The sequence below is a fragment of the Leiobunum rupestre genome, chromosome 9 (assembly GCF_980474605.1).
Source record: "Leiobunum rupestre chromosome 9, qqLeiRupe1.1.hap1, whole genome shotgun sequence".
Classification (NCBI taxonomy): domain Eukaryota; kingdom Metazoa; phylum Arthropoda; class Arachnida; order Opiliones; family Sclerosomatidae; genus Leiobunum; species Leiobunum rupestre.
In genome coordinates this window covers 30971526-30992134 of record NC_143392.1, presented here as the reverse complement: position 1 = coordinate 30992134, position 20609 = coordinate 30971526, and the positions used below count along the sequence as shown (strand labels likewise).

Here is a 20609-nt window from a genome sequence, read left to right as displayed (position 1 = left end):
GCAACCGCAATCAAAAACTACTACAAAGACCGCGAGAATCCTTTGAAATCTCAAAATGAAATAGCACTCTCCCTACTAGATGCAGTAGCTATGAATTTAGCGATGCCATTTTAATATCTTTGTACTATGCATTTATTTGAAAATAAAATGGAATGAGCATGAATTATATTTTTATCTTCACCTAGTCAAGAAAAGTAACTGAACCAAAACTGAAATAGTAAACTTAACCAACTCTAACCTAACCTAACCTAACCTAACCTAAACATGGATCTTCGATAGTACATACCTTATAAATAAAATACCAAATCACCCCGCCAATTGGGCTACATTTTAAAATTCTTTCGGTCGAATGGGATTTCGGTCGAATGGGATTTCGGTCGAATGGGAATAAACGATTCCAGAAGTGACTTTCAGTAAACATTTAACACGTCGATTGCACTTAATTGGAATTATTTCTATACGTTATATCATAAGTTTATAAATAACTCACATAACTGGTTTAAATTAGAAAATTTGAGGCCATAAAAACATTGTAAAAATATTACAACAACACTCAGTTGCAGGTTAAGAAAAGCAAAATATCTCGTACATTTAGCGGAAAGATACTAGCACGAATGTCGGGTAAATCGGCGGCGGGAATTTCGAATATGGCCTGTTTACGGTTGAATTTCTAAGTATACCTGCACGTTATGTAATTTTGGAAAATACCATCTATTGCGTTATACTTCAAAGTAATTAATTAACAACTGCTGTAATAATTTATTTTTAGTAAACAAGTGAGGCATACAAAAAACCCTTTGGCGAGTCCAGGGTAAGTATAGAATGGGTATTGCCGAGATTACCACGTTGACGTACATAAACGTGTGGGGTAATATAACTATTTATTGATAGGCATTTCTTAAATGGGTTAATACAACTATTTATTGATAGGCATTTCTTAAATGGGTTAATACAACTATTTATTGATAGGCATTTCTTAAATGGGTTAATACAACTATTTATTGATACGACTTTTCTAAAATGGGTTAATATAACTATTTATTGATAGACATTTCTAAAATGGGTTAATATAAAACTTGCAGGAACCTTTAAGAAAACAGGCGAGATTCAAAATTCCCGCCGACGATTTACCGGCCAGTCGTGCTAGTATCGTTCCGCCAAATGTACTAGATATTTGGCCTTTTTTAACCTGCAACTGACTATGGCAAGGGCGTATTTAAGGGGGGGGGGGGGTATGGGGGTTCAACCCCCCCCCCCCCCCAAATGCTGATGACCGGGGGAGGGTGCCTAATAAAAATCAGTGAAACTTCCGTCAGCACCCCCCTCCCTTGAAATTTTCCATCAAAACCCCACCTGAAATAAAATCCTGGATACGCCCTTGGACTATGGTAGTAACGCCTAGCGCCGAAAGATGGGGTATTTCACAATAAACTCTCGAATTCAGAGTTTGATATGCCTTCAACCTCACAAAGGACTAAAATACGAAAATGTACAAAAAAATTGAAAAGAAATTCGACAACAAATAATAAAAAATCGAATGAGATCAGAATAAAGATAGATTCTGCAGAATTTGGTAATAGGCCGTATCACAGGCAAACGCCCATTGACAGCGAAACGGAGATAAGAAGGGTTAAAGTATGCGACAAAATCCAGAAAAACCTCAATTCGATCTAACTACAAAGAAAATAACCAAATAGTCTGAGAACAAGACGTCCACGTACATAAGAGGTTTACCGTCGTGCCTCCAAAGTAGGCTAAAATTCAAACTACGCCCAGGCCCGACGAGAGGGGAAAGACAGCACAAACAAACGGGGTGCAATAAATGTATGTAACGGTAAAAGGTACCACCTATGGACTGCAATGCGATGTTTGCTCGAAGACCTATCGGTACGAGCTGTTTGTAAGTTTTTAAATTTCTTCAAATTTGTTTAGGGTGTAGCTTTTTTATCCCTTTTCATAATGGACTAATCTACTTATCCTTAATAAACGTATAACTGCTATCTCCAGTAAAAAAGGCTTTCTTAATATCCACAATAACTTTTTTACCGGGGCTCCTGAACCACATTCAACGGCTCTAATTACAGGAACTAATTAGTATAGTTCTTTCAAGTTGAAAAGGCTCTCTTGGGTCCCGAAATTGTTTATCCGGGGCCCGAGACACATTTGGCGGCCCTAATTAGGTACCATAAAAGTTTAGCTATCTCCAGCATAACGGTTTTCTAGGGGCCCGAAATTATTGTTTTACCGGGCCCCCGGAACCACTTTCGGTGGCACAATCTACGAGGCCTAAAGAGACAATAAACGTATAGTTATATCCAGTGAAAATGGCTCTCGGGGCCTCGCCCGCTCTCAACGGCATTAACTATGGGCCCGATAGAGATAGTGGACCATTTAAACTATAATAATAATCAGCTATACTAATACCCAAGACACAACCTTAGGCACAAGTAATCTAGCGACATTTAAAGCCATTAATTCAGATGGCCGTGTTACAATGCGTAGGAGGGTGGTGACAAGCCCTTCAAGCCGCGCGAGCCAACAGGTCCCTACACTTACTATTACCGTTAACCCCGACAAGTTTTGTAGGAAAGGGGAAACCGAAGAACTAGCGTGAAAACCCCTTTAATCAGTGGGGAGAGACCTTGCAAACTCAACGCGGAAGGAATTGTTCTGAGTTTTCACCCAGTGCCACAAGCTTGGATCGAACCCGGCTCCTTTAGCTGCGAGGCGAAAGAGCTAACCACCACTCCACCACCCCACGTAACTCTACGCGATAAAACAATCGCTGTAGTCCCTTTAATTAATAACTAAATCAAAAATATACAATAATGGAAAATAGCGATCTACAACTACGCCTTACATAGAGCAAGAAAATAATAGCGTCACTTAACTTTACGGAACGCTCAAACAAAACCATACGAACGATCAAATAAAAAAAGAGAGAGTTGCGCCATCTAGTAGACAATCCGGGAAAAACTAGTTAAATTCCGTTACAGTGGGGGGGATAAAGCTTCTCCTGATGATATTGGCCAAATAGATGGAGAGGATATCAAGGGGAAAATTCGTTTTCCTTGAAAAGATTTAGACTGGCTGGTGCAGCCATTCCATCTGGTCCCAGTAAATTAGAGAGGCTAGATGGACAGACACTAGCCAGTCAGGCCATTAACAAGCAGAGCGGGGGGGGGGGCAAACTCGGAAGACGACCGAAATAAGGCGCTGCTGAGCCCTCTCACCCTTTCTCGCTTTTGCACCTGCACCCGGAAACAAACGATATGAAATACACACTATCGTTGTAGTAGCAGGGCTCCCAGCCAATAGTGCTTCGAAATATATGTCAAGGGTAGAGGTCGGCGTTTGAATAAGAAATTATACGATTGTTTATATTTATCCATAACCGAGAATTATTCAGAAATATTCGAAAACAATGATTAATTTTGCATGTTAAATCGTTGTTTAATCGTATAAAACAAATAATACTAATTTTAATGATTAATTGAAATTTTTGCGGTTAATTTATTTGTTCCGCCGACGTCTAGCTGAATATTATTATTATTATTATAATTAGATTCGTAAGAGACCTGTGCCTCTGTTAACGGATAACATCCAACTTAATATATTATGGATGTAACCAAAGAGTAGTAATTGGGGGTAAAAAGTTTTATCTGTGTATATAACAATAATAATAATCTGCTAAGCTCAGAGATGTAACCGGTGTTTTAAACCGGCTAAAGCCACTAATAAAAAAAATGATCAAATTGCTTATATTTAGCCTTTATTACTTCGAAAATGGTCATATTGACCGATTTCAAAATTACGATTTATATAGCAGGCTTATTTACCCGCTTTTACCCCCTAAAATGGCGGAGTGTTTTCACGCGCAAAATGAATTTCAAGATACCCCAATTGCTTATATCTAGCCCTCATTACTTCGTAAGACGAGTTGGCGGACGACAAAAAGTGAAGGTTAAGTTTTAGTTTCGTTTTGAAATGAAAAATGCAGAGTATTATATTCTGCATTTTTTATTAAAAATAAATAGTATTTCAAATTTTCAATATTGATTATTCTTTTCTCAATATTTTTTTTAGTAAAAAAAGTGGTTTTAAACAAGGATTTTTTTCGGTGGTTAAAACCAGTCTGGTTGGTTATTGCCAACCTTGGCTAAGCTAATACCCAAGGAACCACACAGGCTTTAGTGTGTCCGCTCACCTGTTGTCTGCCGGTTAACAATGAATCCAGATTAATTTCTAGTGTAAACTATCTGGTTTGCATTTTGACCCGTATCAACTGATCTGATAATATTTGAACGTAAATGTGGATAGTCTGATATCTGATAACGCAGCTGTTATCTGAGAATCTATTGGAAACACTGCAGTCGCTCAAGAAAGTCCAGGCCTAGGTTTTCTTCTGCCTGTTTTCCTTTAAGTTTACTTCCCGCCGCGCAAATATCCTGGTGGTAGGCCAACCGCACAACACGTTGGCCTACCACCAGGATATTTGCGCGGCGGGAAGAAAACTTAAAGGAAAACCGGCAGAAGAAAACCTATGCCTTTAACCAGGTGTACAAATCGTAGGTAACCACGGTTAATCGCTTAAGAAAATCACTGGAAATTACTCAATGTTTTTAGAAAATCAGTAATGTACAAAGATATTAAAAGTGTCTACCCCCCGAGGCTCTAACCACTTCCTAAAATTCTGTACACCGTTTGTTGTTTTTTTTTGATTTTTTTAAAAAAAATCAAAAACATCGATTTTTTTTTATTTTAATCAGATTTTTTTTATTTTAATCGATTTTTTTATTTTTTATTAATTTTTAGGTTTTTGTCACTTATTAAAAGCAATATATAAGCTTATTGATATAATTATTATTTTGTATAAATAATATTCAATAGTTTTAGACAGTTTTATCATGTCAAAAAATATTTATTCCAAGAAATAAGTATATTTGTATCACAGGAGTAACCTTGAAGTAAAACTAAACAGTGTGAGAAATAAGGCACTATCACAGGACAATCGCCAGTTTAAAAATTAAATGCCTGGGGTGTTAGTGGCCCTGGTGAAAACTTAATTAATTCAAAGTTTTTCCCTTCAAGATTTATAGTTCTTTATTTAACACTCCAAAATTTTGAAATACCCATAATAACTAACCTATTAAGCCTATACCCTAGCACATATTATCAAGAGTAGATAATTTGACCATAAATTATGAAAGCCTGATTTTGAAGGTTAAAAATGGTAAGTGGCCAGTGGCCAGTTTTTTAATTAAACTACGTAGGCTCTACTGGCCACAGGTCCAGTTTAAAACAATTCCTTATTTCTCAGCCTCCGAGAGTCCATTATTTTCAAAACACCAAAAATGAGGTGGGGAAGGGATCGTGGTAGTGATAGGTTATAGTGTAATATAATGACAAAACAGGTCGAAAATATAATAATTCAATAGTAAATCTCTCATTTATGGAAAGTTAATACCTTTTAAACAATCTTTTATAGGAACAGATTTAAATCAACGATTTTAAAAAAAAAATCATTTGATTAAAATCGCGATTTAAATCGCTGATTTAAATCAACTTGATTTTAATCAAACAACCCTGGTCGTGAGTACAGCCCCTATGACCATACTAATACTTTATTTAGTGAAATAAATCTTTGATTTTCACATAAAAAATAGAAACTATTTAACCATTTTATCACAAAAATATACTAATAGCTAACCGTGTTAACAATAACAAAAGTATAGACTAAAATGACTTTGTAAAGGAATTTATCCTATAGCTAAATCTAGCGGGATTTGAAATGGGATAAATATCAAAATTATTGGATTTTTTGGAATTTTTGGGGATTTTGCTAAAAATATAAGATGTTATAGAACATTTTAGAAAATATAGGATTCTATAGGAATTATAGGACCTCTGGGGGCCCTGAGGGTCACTGCGAACAACCTAGTGGTTAGCACTCTCGCCTCGCAACAAGAGGAGCCGGGTTCAATCCCCGCTTGTGGCACTGGGTGAAAACTCGAAACTACTCCTTCCACGTCGAGTTTGCAAGTTCTCTCCCCACTGGTTAAAGGGGTTTACCAACGAGCTCTTCAGTTTCCCCTTCCCATAAAAACTTATCGAGGCTAACGGTAATAGAAGTGTAGGTAGCTGTTGGCTCGCGTGGCTTGAAGGGCTTGCCACCACCCTCCTACGCATTATAACCCGGCCAACGGTAATTGGCTTCGCAAGTCACTAATTGAATTAGGCCTGTGTGGTTCCTTCGGTGTTAGCTTAGCTGATTATTATTATTAGTATTCCGAATGAGAGAGGCGGTGAAATATGTCATGGCCAGCTTGTTAACGGACTACACGTTGAAAGTTGAAAATGAGCCTCTCGGTTGCGTGTACGAAAAACGAAGAGTATATGGCTTTCGGGGAAACTTTTTCGAAGATCCTTCCACGAAAGAGTAGCGGCAGCCACGAAAGATTTATGTTGAAATAGCTGTTCAGTATCCCATCTATGGCCTCGGACGGGATATACCAGAAGTTCCAACGTAGGATGGATATATTCAGAGGGGGGCCTATTACCCGGCACGGAAATAGTTGTAAAAAGGAGGGGGGGGGGGCAACTTCGCCATCAAAGTTGGCCATCCACGAGCAAAGGGTGATGGGCCGTGAAGACGTCCCCCCGCCTTAACCTTTGCTTCGAATTCCTTCGAAGGAACTTCGCACACGACATTGGATGACCAAAAATGGCCCGTTCCGCTTTTCAAAGGGTCACCCACGCGCCGATGCTTTCAAAAAAATGCTTTTGTTTTTATTTGGGGGAGTTTGGGACTAAATCATCAGCATTTCTATAACGGAAACTATTACGCCCTGTCAAAGGAAAATTATACTAACTCAAAAATTTTGATTTTTAGTATTGGTTATTTGTAATGGAAGGCTAAACACTTCTTCAAATTATGTACACCGATTACAGCGATAAAAACCGATTACAACGAATAGTTGCTAAATCTGTAATCGATTACGTAATCACTTTAGTACAGTGAAAGCTACAGGCTTGTACACCGATTACGGATAGTAATCAGCCCCTCGTGTACACCACACCAATCAACTTTACTTTAAGGGTAAATTGGTGGTCTGTCCAACTAATTAAATTTCCCACTCATAAACTGTGGTTTTTGAAAATTGTCATATTTTTTGGGGAATATTTTTTTTATATATTTTTCAGGTGAAAAAAATATTTTTAGATATTTATTAGTTTCGAAAAATATTGTAACCTAAAATTAAAATAAGTAATTTTATTTTAAATTTAGTGTAGTAAACTTCATTTATTGAAATCCTTCATTAATTTAAACTAATGATGTAAATTAAACGGCAGTCTGTTAATGATGCAAGTTCAATTTTATAAATAAATTATAAATAAAATTTATAAATGTAATAAGTATAAATCTGTTTATAAAAATATCAGACAAAGTTTGAGTTACCATACTTTGGTACGGCGGTTATGTAATAATTATTAAGTTGTATATTCTATAATTTGTAACGTTACATAACGGATTCCCAGTTCAACAAAGTTCAATAACGTACAATATCGTTAAGTACGCCTCATTGTTCAACTTCGCAACCCAACATAATTAACCCAAAAAGCAAACAAAACTTAAAAAAAAATCCCAAACTAAGAGAGAGAGAGACATTCATTCATTATCCATTGTGCCAAAATAAACTTGGGAAAAAAATCTATCGAAGGGCAAAGTTGACGGGGAGGGAAAGCAGTCCGGGTCACCCCCCGTTTTAAAGTAAGTCATCAGAAAAAGCAGCGGCAAAAAACCAAAGTACACTTTCGGGGCGAACTTATACGAAGTGGGGGAAAGGAGGGGGAGAAGTGAAAGCATTAATCAACGCCATCTCGCGGGCCTTAAGTGAAGTGTCGTGTTTTCCCCTCACTCGCCAGCGCCATCTCTTTTATTTTACAAAAACAATATAAAAAATACTCCTGGAAAGGCCAGGTTTCGCGATAAATTTGAACAAGATGGCAAAGCGGGGCGCGGTAGGGGGAGGGAAAAGGGGGCCGACACTCGCCTTCCGCCATACGGACGATGACGTCACGCGAAAGTTACCTTCCCTGGCTATATCCGATTAAGGCTTTACTCCCGCTGCAAGCCTAATTTGATTTCTTACGCCTGATATAAATGGCTGGAGTCAACATCAAAGTTGATAAGGAGCCGATATAGCAGTTTAAAAGTGGATGTAGCTTCCCCCGCGTGTCATTAGGAGAGGGTACATAAGCGAAGCGATTCCTATTTCAAGTTTTTTCTACGCGCCGAAAGGATTTTGGTAATGTTTTGAGGGGAAACTGAAATTTCGTATTTTATCGATTTTCAAAACATATATACCCAAAAAAACGTTAAGTGACAAGTTTGGGTAATAAGAACAGTCTATTGCTAAGCGACAGGTATTATCATAAGTGCTCTATATTTTTGCATATTTTTTGGAAAAGCTAAAATAAACCTATGATCTTCAAAGTATTAATTTTTTTCTTTAAAAAAAAACGGCTAACTTTTCCAAAAATAAAAAATTTCTAACTTTTCCAAAAATAAAAAATTTCTAACTTTTTCCATAAAGATGTCTAACTTATCCCCATGACGAAAAATGTTTAACTTTTCCCCAATGCGAAATATGTCAAACTTTTCCCCAATGCGAAATATGTCAAACTTTTCCCCAATGCGAAATATGTCGAACTTTTCCCCAATGCGAAATATGTCAAACTTTTCTCCATAGCAAAAATGTCAAACTTTTCTCCATAGCAAAAATGTCTAACTTTTCTCCATAGCAAAAATGTCTAACTTTTCTCCATAGCAAAAATGTCTAACTTTTATCCATAACAAAAATGTCTAACTTTTATCCATAGCAAAAATGTCTAACTTTTTCTATGTGATAAATTTTCTGATTTCTACATTGGCGTAACGACAACGTTTGGGGCCCCCGCAGGATATCAAAAGGGCCCTTTATAATTTTTTTTTTAAATTTGTTATCAAGTATTAGTACAATTTTCGTAGCAAAAAATTAATTCTTAAGACGAAAGGGCCCCCTATTTTGTGAAAATGTCATGCCCCCCCCCCCCCCCGCGGTCGCGGGCTCTGCGGTTCCCTAGTTACGCCACTGGATTTCTAGCAAACGTGTAAGGCAAACCTGTAGGAGTGTAGAGGTAGTTTTATTCCGTTCAAGTTGGCTCTACACGTTTTCGAGATGTAGCTTAACAAGTCTTATATAATATATTTTTAGAAACACACGTAGAAAATTTAAAGCCGACCACTTTTTATGGTGGCGTTTTCTCCACTATATTTCCTAGCTACTTGATTAGGAAACCCAAAATGCCTCCGATTATTAAAGGCCAAACGGATAAACTTACATTTGTGTACACGGTTGATACAGAGTGCGGCTAACGAAATAAGCGGAACAAGTACTCACATGAATGCCAGTCCGTGGTTTCAAAATCCGCTGCAAAATCCTTTTCGTAATCCGTTCTCTCAGAATCGAAACGTTTCCACTGAAATTGATAACACAGCGTGAGTTAAAAACAAAAATAATCACCTAGAACTTGACCTAATTAGAGCGAATCGGCTACTGCGTAGAATAAACGAATTTACTTTGAAGGAATAGCTCTTATTGATAACGTTATCTGCCTAAAAAGAAGTACATTATTTTGGCTACTAGCCTAAACATCCATTGAATAATCATCGATATTTGAAGAGCTGGGAACATTTATTTTTGTCGCATCCCTAATGACGTGGAAAAATGACTCTTATTCAATGCATTCGAAGCTTCGGACAAAAACTGCTTTTATCTGGACGCTCAATAGTTCTATTCAAGGTTGTTGCCATAAGTAAATAATATGTCTTACGATAGAAGTATCCATTATATATAATGCACTTTTCAATGGCCGATAATTTCCCCAAAACAGCTGAAACGTTACTGAATGTCAGATGGATTAATAAATAAATCATTATTATGATGTAAAACTAAAAAATTATTATAATCAGATATTTATTTATAAATCACTATTTAAATAAAATGATTTGTTTAAAAAAATCTTTGTAATACATAGTGTGATTTAAATCAATGTTTCTCAAAAATATTAAAATATTAAATAGTAATTTAATTATATTTATTTTTATTCAAGATTAGTTAACTGATAAAGTAAAATATCCGTTAATTATACAGAAATTGTATAAAAATCAATAAATTCCAAAAAAATCCGATTTAAATAAAAAAAAACTATTGATTTGATTTTTACAAATAGAAAATAAAAAAGTGCCAGCCCTGATATCATTGGCAGCATACTTCTCTCTTTATATACTTTTAGTGTATGAATTGGGACTCGTTTAAGAGTGATATTATTTTTGGGCGCCTCGTTAAGAGTTAAAAAGGGATATAACGAACGATATAAATCAAATGGAAATCAATTTAAAATCTCCATTAAAAATAACTGTCCTCGTACAAGGACATTTTTAAGTAAGTTTCTTTCATACCAAATCGTAATTTTGTGATCAAGTGTAACACATTTTGTATTTTAATTTTGGTATCAAATATAACGCATTTTGGATCGTAATTTTGGGATCAAATATAAAACATTTTGTATTGTAATTTTGGGGTCAAATATAGCACATTTTTGGATTATAATTTTGTTATCAAATATAACGCATTTTGGATCGTAATTTTTGTGATCAAATATAACGCATTTTGGATCCTAATTTTGGGCTCAAATATATCGCAATTTGGATCGTAATTTTGGTATCAAATATAACGCATTGTGGATCGTAATTTTAGGGTCAAATATAACGCATTTTGGATCGTAATTTTTGTGATCAAATACAACGCATTTTGGATCGGAATTTTGTTATATAATAACATATTTCGTATTGTAATTTTGGGGTCAAATATAACGCAATTTGGATCGTAATGTTGTTATCAAATAACATATTTTGTATTGTAATTTTGGGGTCAAATATAACACATTTTGTATTATAATTTTAGTATCAAATATAACGCATTTTTTATTATAATTTTTGTGATCAAATAACATATTATGTATTGTAATTTTGGGGTGAAATATAACACATTTTGTATTATAATTTTAGTATCAAATATAACGCATTTTGTATTATAATTTTTGTGATCAAATAACATATTTTGTATTGTAATTTTGGGGTCAAATATAACGCATTTTGGATCGTAATTTTGGTATCAAATATAACGCATTTTGTATTGTAATTTTGGGGTCAAATATAGCACATTTTTGGATTATAATTTTGGTATCAAATATAACGCAATTTGGATCGTAATTTTGGTATCAAATATAACGCATTTTGGATCGTAATTTTGGGGTCAAATATAACAAATTTTGGATTATAATTTTGGTATCAAATATAACACGCATTTTGGATCGTATTTTTGGGAACAAATCTGATCCACCATTAGTTAGTTTTCTACACGCATTTACAGTAAGAAATTTAAGCAATACCTCTATATTTGCACCGACAAATATACACTATCTAAATGGACTAATTGCAGTATAGGTTGTGTAATGAGAAGGATAACATCAAGCGGGCTTAAAAATGCCATAATCGCTCGCAACTCCTGGCTGGCGACATTTTTGGGTGACGCAGCGTCTTCAAAGGCGCCTCTCCAGCCGCGGGGTTCCCGTTCAGTGGATGACTATCTTGGAATTTTCGTTCTTCATCACCAAGTTTGGGTTATTTTGGCGGTGGGGACCCTTACGCGCGCTATAAATAAATCTTCCTCATAAGAATAGTTACGTATCACTTTTTGGGAAGAGATATTTGTTTCATGTTGGGTTGCCCCGAGTGTTTTCGCTGATATAACAATGATGACTTTACAAAATACGTGTCGATTCGAAAAATCCATGATACACCATTTATAAAGAATGCCAAAAATGCTACATTTTACATGTTTTCTCTAACCGTGATTTGTCGAAAATATAATAGTAAATATTCGAAAATATAATAGTAAATATTCGAAAATATAATAGTAAATATTCGAAAATATAATAGTAAATATTCGAAAATATAATAGTAAATATTCGAAAATATAATAGTAAATATTCGAAAATATAATAGTAAATATTCGAAAATATAATAGTAAATATTCGAAAATATAATAGTAAATATTCGAAAATATAATAGTAAATATTCGAAAATATAATAGTAAATATTCGAAAATATAATAGTAAATATTCGAAAATATAATAGTAAATATTCGAAAATATAATAGTAAATATTCGAAAATATAATAGTAAATATTCGAAAATATAATAGTAAATATTCGAAAATATAATAGTAAATATTCGAAAATATAATAGTAAATATTCGAAAATATAATAGTAAATATTCGAAAATATAATAGTAAATATTCGAAAATATAATAGTAAATATTCGAAAATATAATAGTAAATATTCGAAAATATAATAGTAAATATTCTAAAATATAATAGTAAATATTCGAAAATATAATAGTAAATATTCGAAAATATAATAGTAAATATTCGAAAATATAATAGTAAATTTGAAAGCCAATGGCGCGTCTATCAAAAAAATAAAAAAATGCTAATAGGTGGCAGCACCTTGCGGGATTTAAACCACGTATTTAATAATAATCATGTGATTCCGAAAAGCCAATCAACGCGAGAAGTTCCCAATTTGCCACACCTTCTAGGCTAGATTTTGATGCTTACTCAACTTGTTTTGATTATTACGCTAACGACATCTAGTGCGAGCAAATGCAACTAGACGGGAGCCGACATTTTCTTTAAAATACACTTATGTCTGATAAATTTATTTTAAGGGTAGATCAACGATGATTCAACATTGGACTAATAAACCAGGGTTGGCAAGAGCCAGCCAGACTGGATTAAACCACCCTGGTTTAACCGGATTTAACCACCAAATAAAATCCATGGTTAAAACCAATTTTTTTTATTAAAAAAATATTGAGAAATTAATTAGAAACATTGACAAAACTTAACCTTTACTTTTTGTCGCGAGTAATGAGAGCTAACATATAAGCAATTAGGGTATCTTAAAATTAATTTTGCGCGTGAAAATACGCTGCCATGTTAGGGTATAAAAGCGGGTAAATCAGTCTGCTATACCTCACAATGTAAAGGTACTGTCACGCGCAAAAACGTAATTTTTAAATCGGGAAATTTGAGCAATGAGGGCTTGATATAAGCAATTTGATCATTTCTTATTAAAGGTTTTAACCGGTTTAAACCACCGGTTACAGCCGGATTTAACCATACTGGATTTTTCAATTTTAAAAAAGCCGGTTTTTTGCCAACCCTGTAATAAACCAATGAACACGATACATACAAAAAAAACCATTGGAATTGCGGGGCCCGCCAGCGCTCCTATCGAGAGAATCTGGACTTTTGGCACCCAAATATATCGCGCACGTGTTCAATATTTAATAATGTTTCCAAAATCGACCACCATGGCGTTACGAACTGCGTTGTGTAAAAGGACCAATCACGTAATCTAGGTTCGGTCTAGTAGATTCTTGGTCCAAGCTTAAGCCACAGTATGACGTTGATTTCATTATATATGACGAGTTATTGTTTAAAGTTGATAGTAACTAATTTATGATCTCAGTTTTCAATATCCAGGGTTGGCACTTTTAATAAAAATCAAATCAATCGATTTTTTTAATTTAAATCGTATATCTTTGATTTTATTGAATTTTCTACAATTGATGGCTTTTTTTCCTGTATAATTAACGGATATTTTATTTCATCAGTTAGCTAATCTTGATTTAATGGAAATCTTTATTAAATTTAATTACTATTTAATATTTTAGTTTGCTTAGATTTTTTCTATGTATTTTAATTTTTTAAGGACCAATTTTTTACCTTTTTATATTTCTCCATTGAAATAGAGTGTGATTTAAATCAAATTGATTTAAATCAGCCAACCTTGTCAATATTCCCAGCTTTATTCTGAAACTATGACGTCACTTTTATAATAAAATTAAATACATGAAAACCAAAAAATAGATAATCAAATTTCAAAGTCAATAGCCAGATATCCTGTAAGAGAATCCAGGAAATACTACATTCAGCTTAAAATATATTCTTATCAAATTCAAATATATTGAAAATCGTGCGATATAGCCTGTAAGAGAATACTACAATGAATTAAAAATAACTTATTATCAAATTTAAACGAAAGTTTATATTATAGCACGAAAAACATTTTGTCATATTTAAACATAAGGAAATACAATATTATATCCTATCAAATTAAATGTTAATAAATATTATGTAATACCAGAAAAAAGTTATCAAATCTATATTATATACCTTAAAAGAAATAATATTATTTCAATGCCCATGAATATGCAATACGAATATCCAAATTGTTGGTTTATCTTACAAGATTCCGTACAATTATTTGGACCAGTTTATATAATCAAAAGGTGGTCAGCGGAACCAGATTATGTATTAAATAGTGGTAAAACGGTACCAGTTTATTTATTCAAATAGTGGTAAAACGGAACCAGTGTTTTATTCAATAAAGTGGTCAACGGAACCAGTGTTTTATTCAATAAAATGATCATCGGTAATAGTTAGTGTAGGGAGCTGTTGGCTCGCGTGGCATGAAGGGCTTGCCACCACCCTCCTACGCATTGTAACCCGGCCACCTGTTAAAGGAATTATAAGTCGCTAGATGACTTGGGCCTAAGGTGGTGCCTTGGGTATTAGCCTAGCTGATTATTATTAACTAGTTTATTTATTCAAAAAGTTATCAACGGAACTAGTTTATTTATTCAAAAAGTTATCAACGGAACTAGTTTATTGATTCAATAAAGTGATCAATGGAACTAGTTTATTGATTCAATAAAGTGATCAACGGAACTAGTTTATTGATTCAATAAAGTGATCAACGGAACTAGTTTATTGATTCAATAAAGTGATCAACGGAACTAGTTTATTGATTCAATAAAGTGATCAACGGAACTAGTTTATTGATTCAATAAAGTGATCAACGGAACTAGTTTATTGATTCAATAAAGTGATCAACGGAACTAGTTTATTGATTCAATAAAGTGATCAACGGAACTAGTTTATTGATTCAATAAAGTGGCCAACGGAACTAGTTTATTGATTCAATAAAGTGGCCAACGGAACTAGTTTATTGATTCAATAAAGTGATCAACGGAACTAGTTTATTGATTCAATAAAGTGATCAACGGAACTAGTTTATTGATTCAATAAAGTGATCAACGGAACTATTTTATTGATTCAATAAAGTGATCAACGGAACTAGTTTATTGATTCAATAAAGTGGTCAACGGAATTAGTTTATTTATTCAATAAAGTGATCAACGGAACTAGTTTATTGATTCAATAAAGTGGTCAACGGAATTAGTTTATTTATTCAATAAAGTGATCAACGGAACTAGTTTATTGATTCAATAAAGTGGTCAACGGAATTAGTTTATTTATTCAATAAAGTGATCAACGGAACTAGTTTATTGATTCAATAAAGTGGTCAACGGAATTAGTTTATTTATTCAATAAAGTGATCAACGGAACTAGTTTATTTATTCAAATAGTGGTCAAACGAACCAGTTCAATTATTCAAAAAGGGGACAATGGCCCCATTCTATTAATTCGAAGTGTTTCCTCAAATGAAAAGAAACCAATTTCTGCTGACGTATGCTGACGAATATCCAAGCTTTATTCTAACTAAATACGGTATATAAACAACTGCACAGTGTATAGTTTAAAATAAATCTCATTCAGCTTTCAACACTTGGCTTGGCGTGGCGCTGGGGGAGGAAACTCCGATGAAAAAGTACTTTTCGCGTGGCGCGGACGACTAAGGTTACATAAATGAGTAAAGAGAGACAGTTTGTGTTTTCCCGGAGGGGGGCGCGCGGGGGGAGGAAAACATCCGTCAGACGATGGATTAAAAATAGAGAAGCCCGTCGGAGGAGCGTACGTAATAAGCGCCTAGAAAATTCGTCGACAGAGAAGGCACGAGGAGACGGCGACATCGCGGCTCGATCCAGAGATGCTTTGAGAGTTGGCGCTCAAATCCGATCGAGTTAACAGAGATTGTCCGCAGCGAAAGAGCGTCCGAGCGACGGAAACCTTTTGCGGGATAATAGCTTTATCCTTTGATGCGTTGAAACGCGCCGACGAAAACTGGGATATAGACTTTCCCAGGCGACACCTCAGAGCGGAAAACACGTATTTTTACGATTGCTCGTTTCCAGAAAGTAGAGGGCCAATCATTCAAAATTTGTATAGAAAAAAATATGATTATACAGGGTTGCCACAGTTTTTTCACAATCAAATTCCCTGACTTTTCCAGGAATTCTCTGACCATCTCCGAAGATTTTCCCTGACTTATTTTGAGCGAAGATTTAGAATTTTTTCCCCTACATTTTAGCAAAGGTTTTCTATTTGCAACCTAACTTAAATTCCCTGACTTTTCCCTGATTTTTAGATTAATTTTTAAAATACCTGACTTTTCCCTGATGTTTTACCCATATTCAAATTCCCTGACTTTTCCAGGAATTCCAGGTTTTCCAGGTACCGTGGCAGCCCTGTTATATTAAAGCAGGAATCCATACCTCTACTCGGAATGCTTATCGCGGCAGATTTTCGTCTCGATGTGGCTGACGGTTTTTTTGACGTCACTATGTTAACTTAACAAACAACAACGTGAAAGGGGGGGGTGCAGAGGGGATTTTTTATCTCGTAGGCGGGGCCAAAGCCGTCAGAGTGATCTTACCATACGCGATACGCCAGGATAAGCATTCCAAGTAGAGGTATGTATTCCTGATTAAAGCGATAGTTTTTGTTGCTAAGTAAATAAGGATTTCGTAGGGCAGGTGGGATTTTTAAAGAATTACTGGACCGCTGGGCTTCCTGAGAAAGTAGAATATTGGTCTGGTGAAAGCCGATATTTGCTTTGAATTTTTCCATTATGATCACGGTTGTTTAACTTTAATCAGTTTGATTAAATTTAAATAATTATCACCTTTTATACTTCTAGACATGTATTTATAAAAATGTATAAAAATAGTTTCTATTACCATGAATTTTATTCATTCTATTACAATGTTTTTTTCATACAGTATTATTGAACCAGTTTTATTTCATAAAAGTGTAAGAGTCAATTTCATCCCATAAAGTATTACTGAACCAATTTCATCCCATAAAGTATTACTGAACCAATTTCATCCCATAAAGTATTACTGAACCAATTTCATTTCCTAAAGTATTACTGAACCAATTTCATTTCATAAAGTATTACTGAACCAATTTCATTTCATAAAGTATTACTGAACCAATTTCATTTCATAAAGTATTACTGAACCAATTTCCTTTCATAAAGTATTACTGAACTAATTTCATTCCACAAAGTATTACTGAACCAATTTCATTTCACAAAGTATTACTGAATAAATTTAATTCCATAAAGTATTACTGAATAAATTTAATTCCATAAAGTATTACTGAATAAATTTAATTCCATAAAGTATTACTGAATAAATTTAATTCCATAAAGTATTACTGAATAAATTTAATTCCATAAAGTATTACTGAACCAATTTCATTCCATAAAGTATTACTGAATAAATTTAATTTCATAAAGTGTTATTTGGGCAATTCTAAATTATAACCGTTCTTTATCTACTAGCGTGGATTCATTACTGAACTACTAATAACTATGGCTCTTGGAGCTCTCAGTAACGAATCCTGGCGATGGTGTAATTACAAAATTTCGTCCGCTATGCAGGAATTTCGAGTAGACGGAATATCTGCTATTTCTTTAATATTCTAAGAATAATTGAAAATATTATTACTAGAGCAATTTCAATGAGCTTTCTTTAAACCGACTTTTCAATTAAAGACAAATGTAGATACGACATTTACGCTCTAAGAAGACTCGAGATACTTTCCTACAAGAGAGCAATTATTCACCCGATAGTTGAAACAAAGTAGGGAAAAGAGAGGAACTTCACCGAAGTGAAGTATCAAGTTAGAAGAGTGGGAAACTTAGTCTCGCGAGATCATCGGCGCGTGAGCCATCCGGAGAAATATGAAGTTTCTCTTCGCTATATTGTACTATCGAGTGCCGCGGATCATTGTCAATTCCTAACGTCGTGCCTAGCGCGGTCCTAAGCGTAGGCGTTCGGGAGAAGCGTCTAACTGGAACGGCGAGCGAGGCCGAATAGGATTAATTACATCAAAAGCGTCCAGCAATTAAATTCGGTGCCGCTATTTCCTCCGCGACTGGACCAGGCGGCCTCTGAACATTTGGTTTCTAATTAAGTTATCGCTACCTGTTGGATTATCATCACCATTTCGGCCGTGCCAGCGGACCATCAAAGACAAGTAGGACTGGTTATATTTGACGATTACCGCAGCAGGATAACATCTCTGGCGGGAAAGAACAAAGGAATTTACAGCGAGTGACAGAAACAACAAGTTGGCAAGCCAAAATATACCTCTCCTAGGAAGAGTTTTTAATTTTCAGTGAAGCGTAACTGTATCCGTGGTTCTGCGGTAGAACGCTCACCTGCCGTGCAAGAGGGCTCGGGTTCGAATCCCGGCCGTTTAAAAAATTATACTACACCCAATGACAAAAAGAGGGCGCTTTTGGAAAAACCTTTTCCCTGATTCTAAGAAACTGGGTACGCAGTGATTACCCTTTGCCCCGAAAATGCGAACGCGTTCGCAGGCCTGACAGACAGACCCACCCACAGACAGACCCGGTGGTTGTATAATCCCTCCTAGGGTACAAAGTCCCCTCGGAGAGATAAAAATACGCCAGGAGTTTACGGATTTTCGGTTGAATTTTTCGTTTTATTTGTAATTTATTTTTCGGGTTTTTTCTTAGATCTCAAAATTCAATATTTTGTACTTTGAATTTTGGGGCTGTTGTGCAGTTATGTATCTTTGTTGGATTTCGACAAGAATTTATGTATTTTTACGATTTTTGACGATTTTCCCAAACCACGGTATGCAACTCAGCCCGGTTTTTCATTGGTTGCAGGGCTAGCTCAATTTAAATTATGATTTAAATCGTCCAATATTATTTCAATGGAGGAATAGAATATGCCAAAAAATTGGGTGTCAATCAATTAAAATACAAAACCAGTCTGAATAAACTAAAATATTCAATAGTTATTAAATTTTAATAAAAATTTAATTTAATTTAAAATATTATAACCAATAAAAGCAATTTATCTAAAAAAAGACTCGGAAATAAGCCATTAATAGCAAAAAAATTGGTGAATTTAATTTCGATTAACAAAATCAAAATATGCCAACGCTGATTGGTTCCCTAAAATATATGTTCTAATTACACTACCGCCATCTCTAGATTCGTTGCTGAACTATTATTTAGGAGACGATAGTTTCGAGAACCCCGAGAGCTAGGCTACGTTTGCAGCTGTCATACAATAATGGCTAAATTTCAGTCTTTCATTTTTCAAGCCTTAGGTATATGCCTGTTTCTCGTGACAAATTGGGAAATAATTTGAGTGCAACGATAACGTAAACTAGTCTATTAATCTTTCGTTCCAGAAATACGTTTAAGTAGAATACGTGGTTTAAATCAATGTTTTTTTTAAGAACAATCACTTCGAATCTCTGGCTGAAATTTTGACTTTTGATACAGGAAAATTGTCAAAATATAGGAAGTTATAGAAGTAGACAATCGAAATAAAGGGAAAATAATAAATTATAGGAAGTGTTATTATAACTATATTATCTCTCTTCCATAGCCTACCTCGTTCATTACAAATCGATGTTGTGGTATTAAAAAAGTGGGAAATAATGGTAAATATGGTAGAAAATAATAAATTGTTTTGAATTAAAATTTAAATCGAATCAAAGTTACATTGTTTCTAACATAACGTTCCTAAATTTAAATTGCAAGTTTCTGAGGTTTTGTTTTAGTTTTTCCTGTTTTTTGTGAATGAGTTGCTTGATTTAATATATACCAATATTTACCATAATTGAATATTCACCAATATTTACCATTACGTAATGTTTACAAAAATGTACCATTATTTAATATTTACCAAAATGAACCATTATTTAATACTTACCTTTATTTATCATTATTTAATATTTACGAAAATTTACCTTTATTTACCATTATTTAATATTTATTAAAGTTTGTCTTTATTTGATATTTATTAAAGTTTGTCTTTATTTGATATTTAATAACGTTTACCTTTATTTATCATCATTCAACAATTAACGGTTATTTACCTTTATTTATGCTTATTTAACAATTTATGGTTATTTACCTTTATTTATCATCATTTAACAATTAACGGTTATTTACCTTTATTTATCATCATTTAACAATTTACGGTTATTTAACTTAATTTATGCTTATTTCACAATTCACCGTTATTTGCCTTCATTTATAGTCATTTAACAATTTACGGTTATTTAACTTTATCATTATTTAACAATTTACGGTTATTTAACAATTTACAGTTATTGGCGTTCATTTATAGTCATTTAACAATTTAGGTTATTTACCTTTATCACCATTTAACAATTTACGGTTATTTAACTTTATC

The 20609-nt window shown here is 34.2% G+C and overlaps 1 protein-coding gene across 1 annotated transcript in view; it reads right to left on the bottom strand.

The window, feature by feature from the left end:
* Positions 1-20609, bottom strand: part of sfl (N-deacetylase and N-sulfotransferase sfl) — a 259871-nt gene that overhangs the window by 202631 nt on the left and 36631 nt on the right. The window contains exon 2 of the mRNA XM_090159288.1: positions 9444-9522. The gene's annotated coding sequence lies outside the window, so the exon portion shown is untranslated. The remainder of the gene's footprint in view (positions 1-9443; positions 9523-20609) is intronic.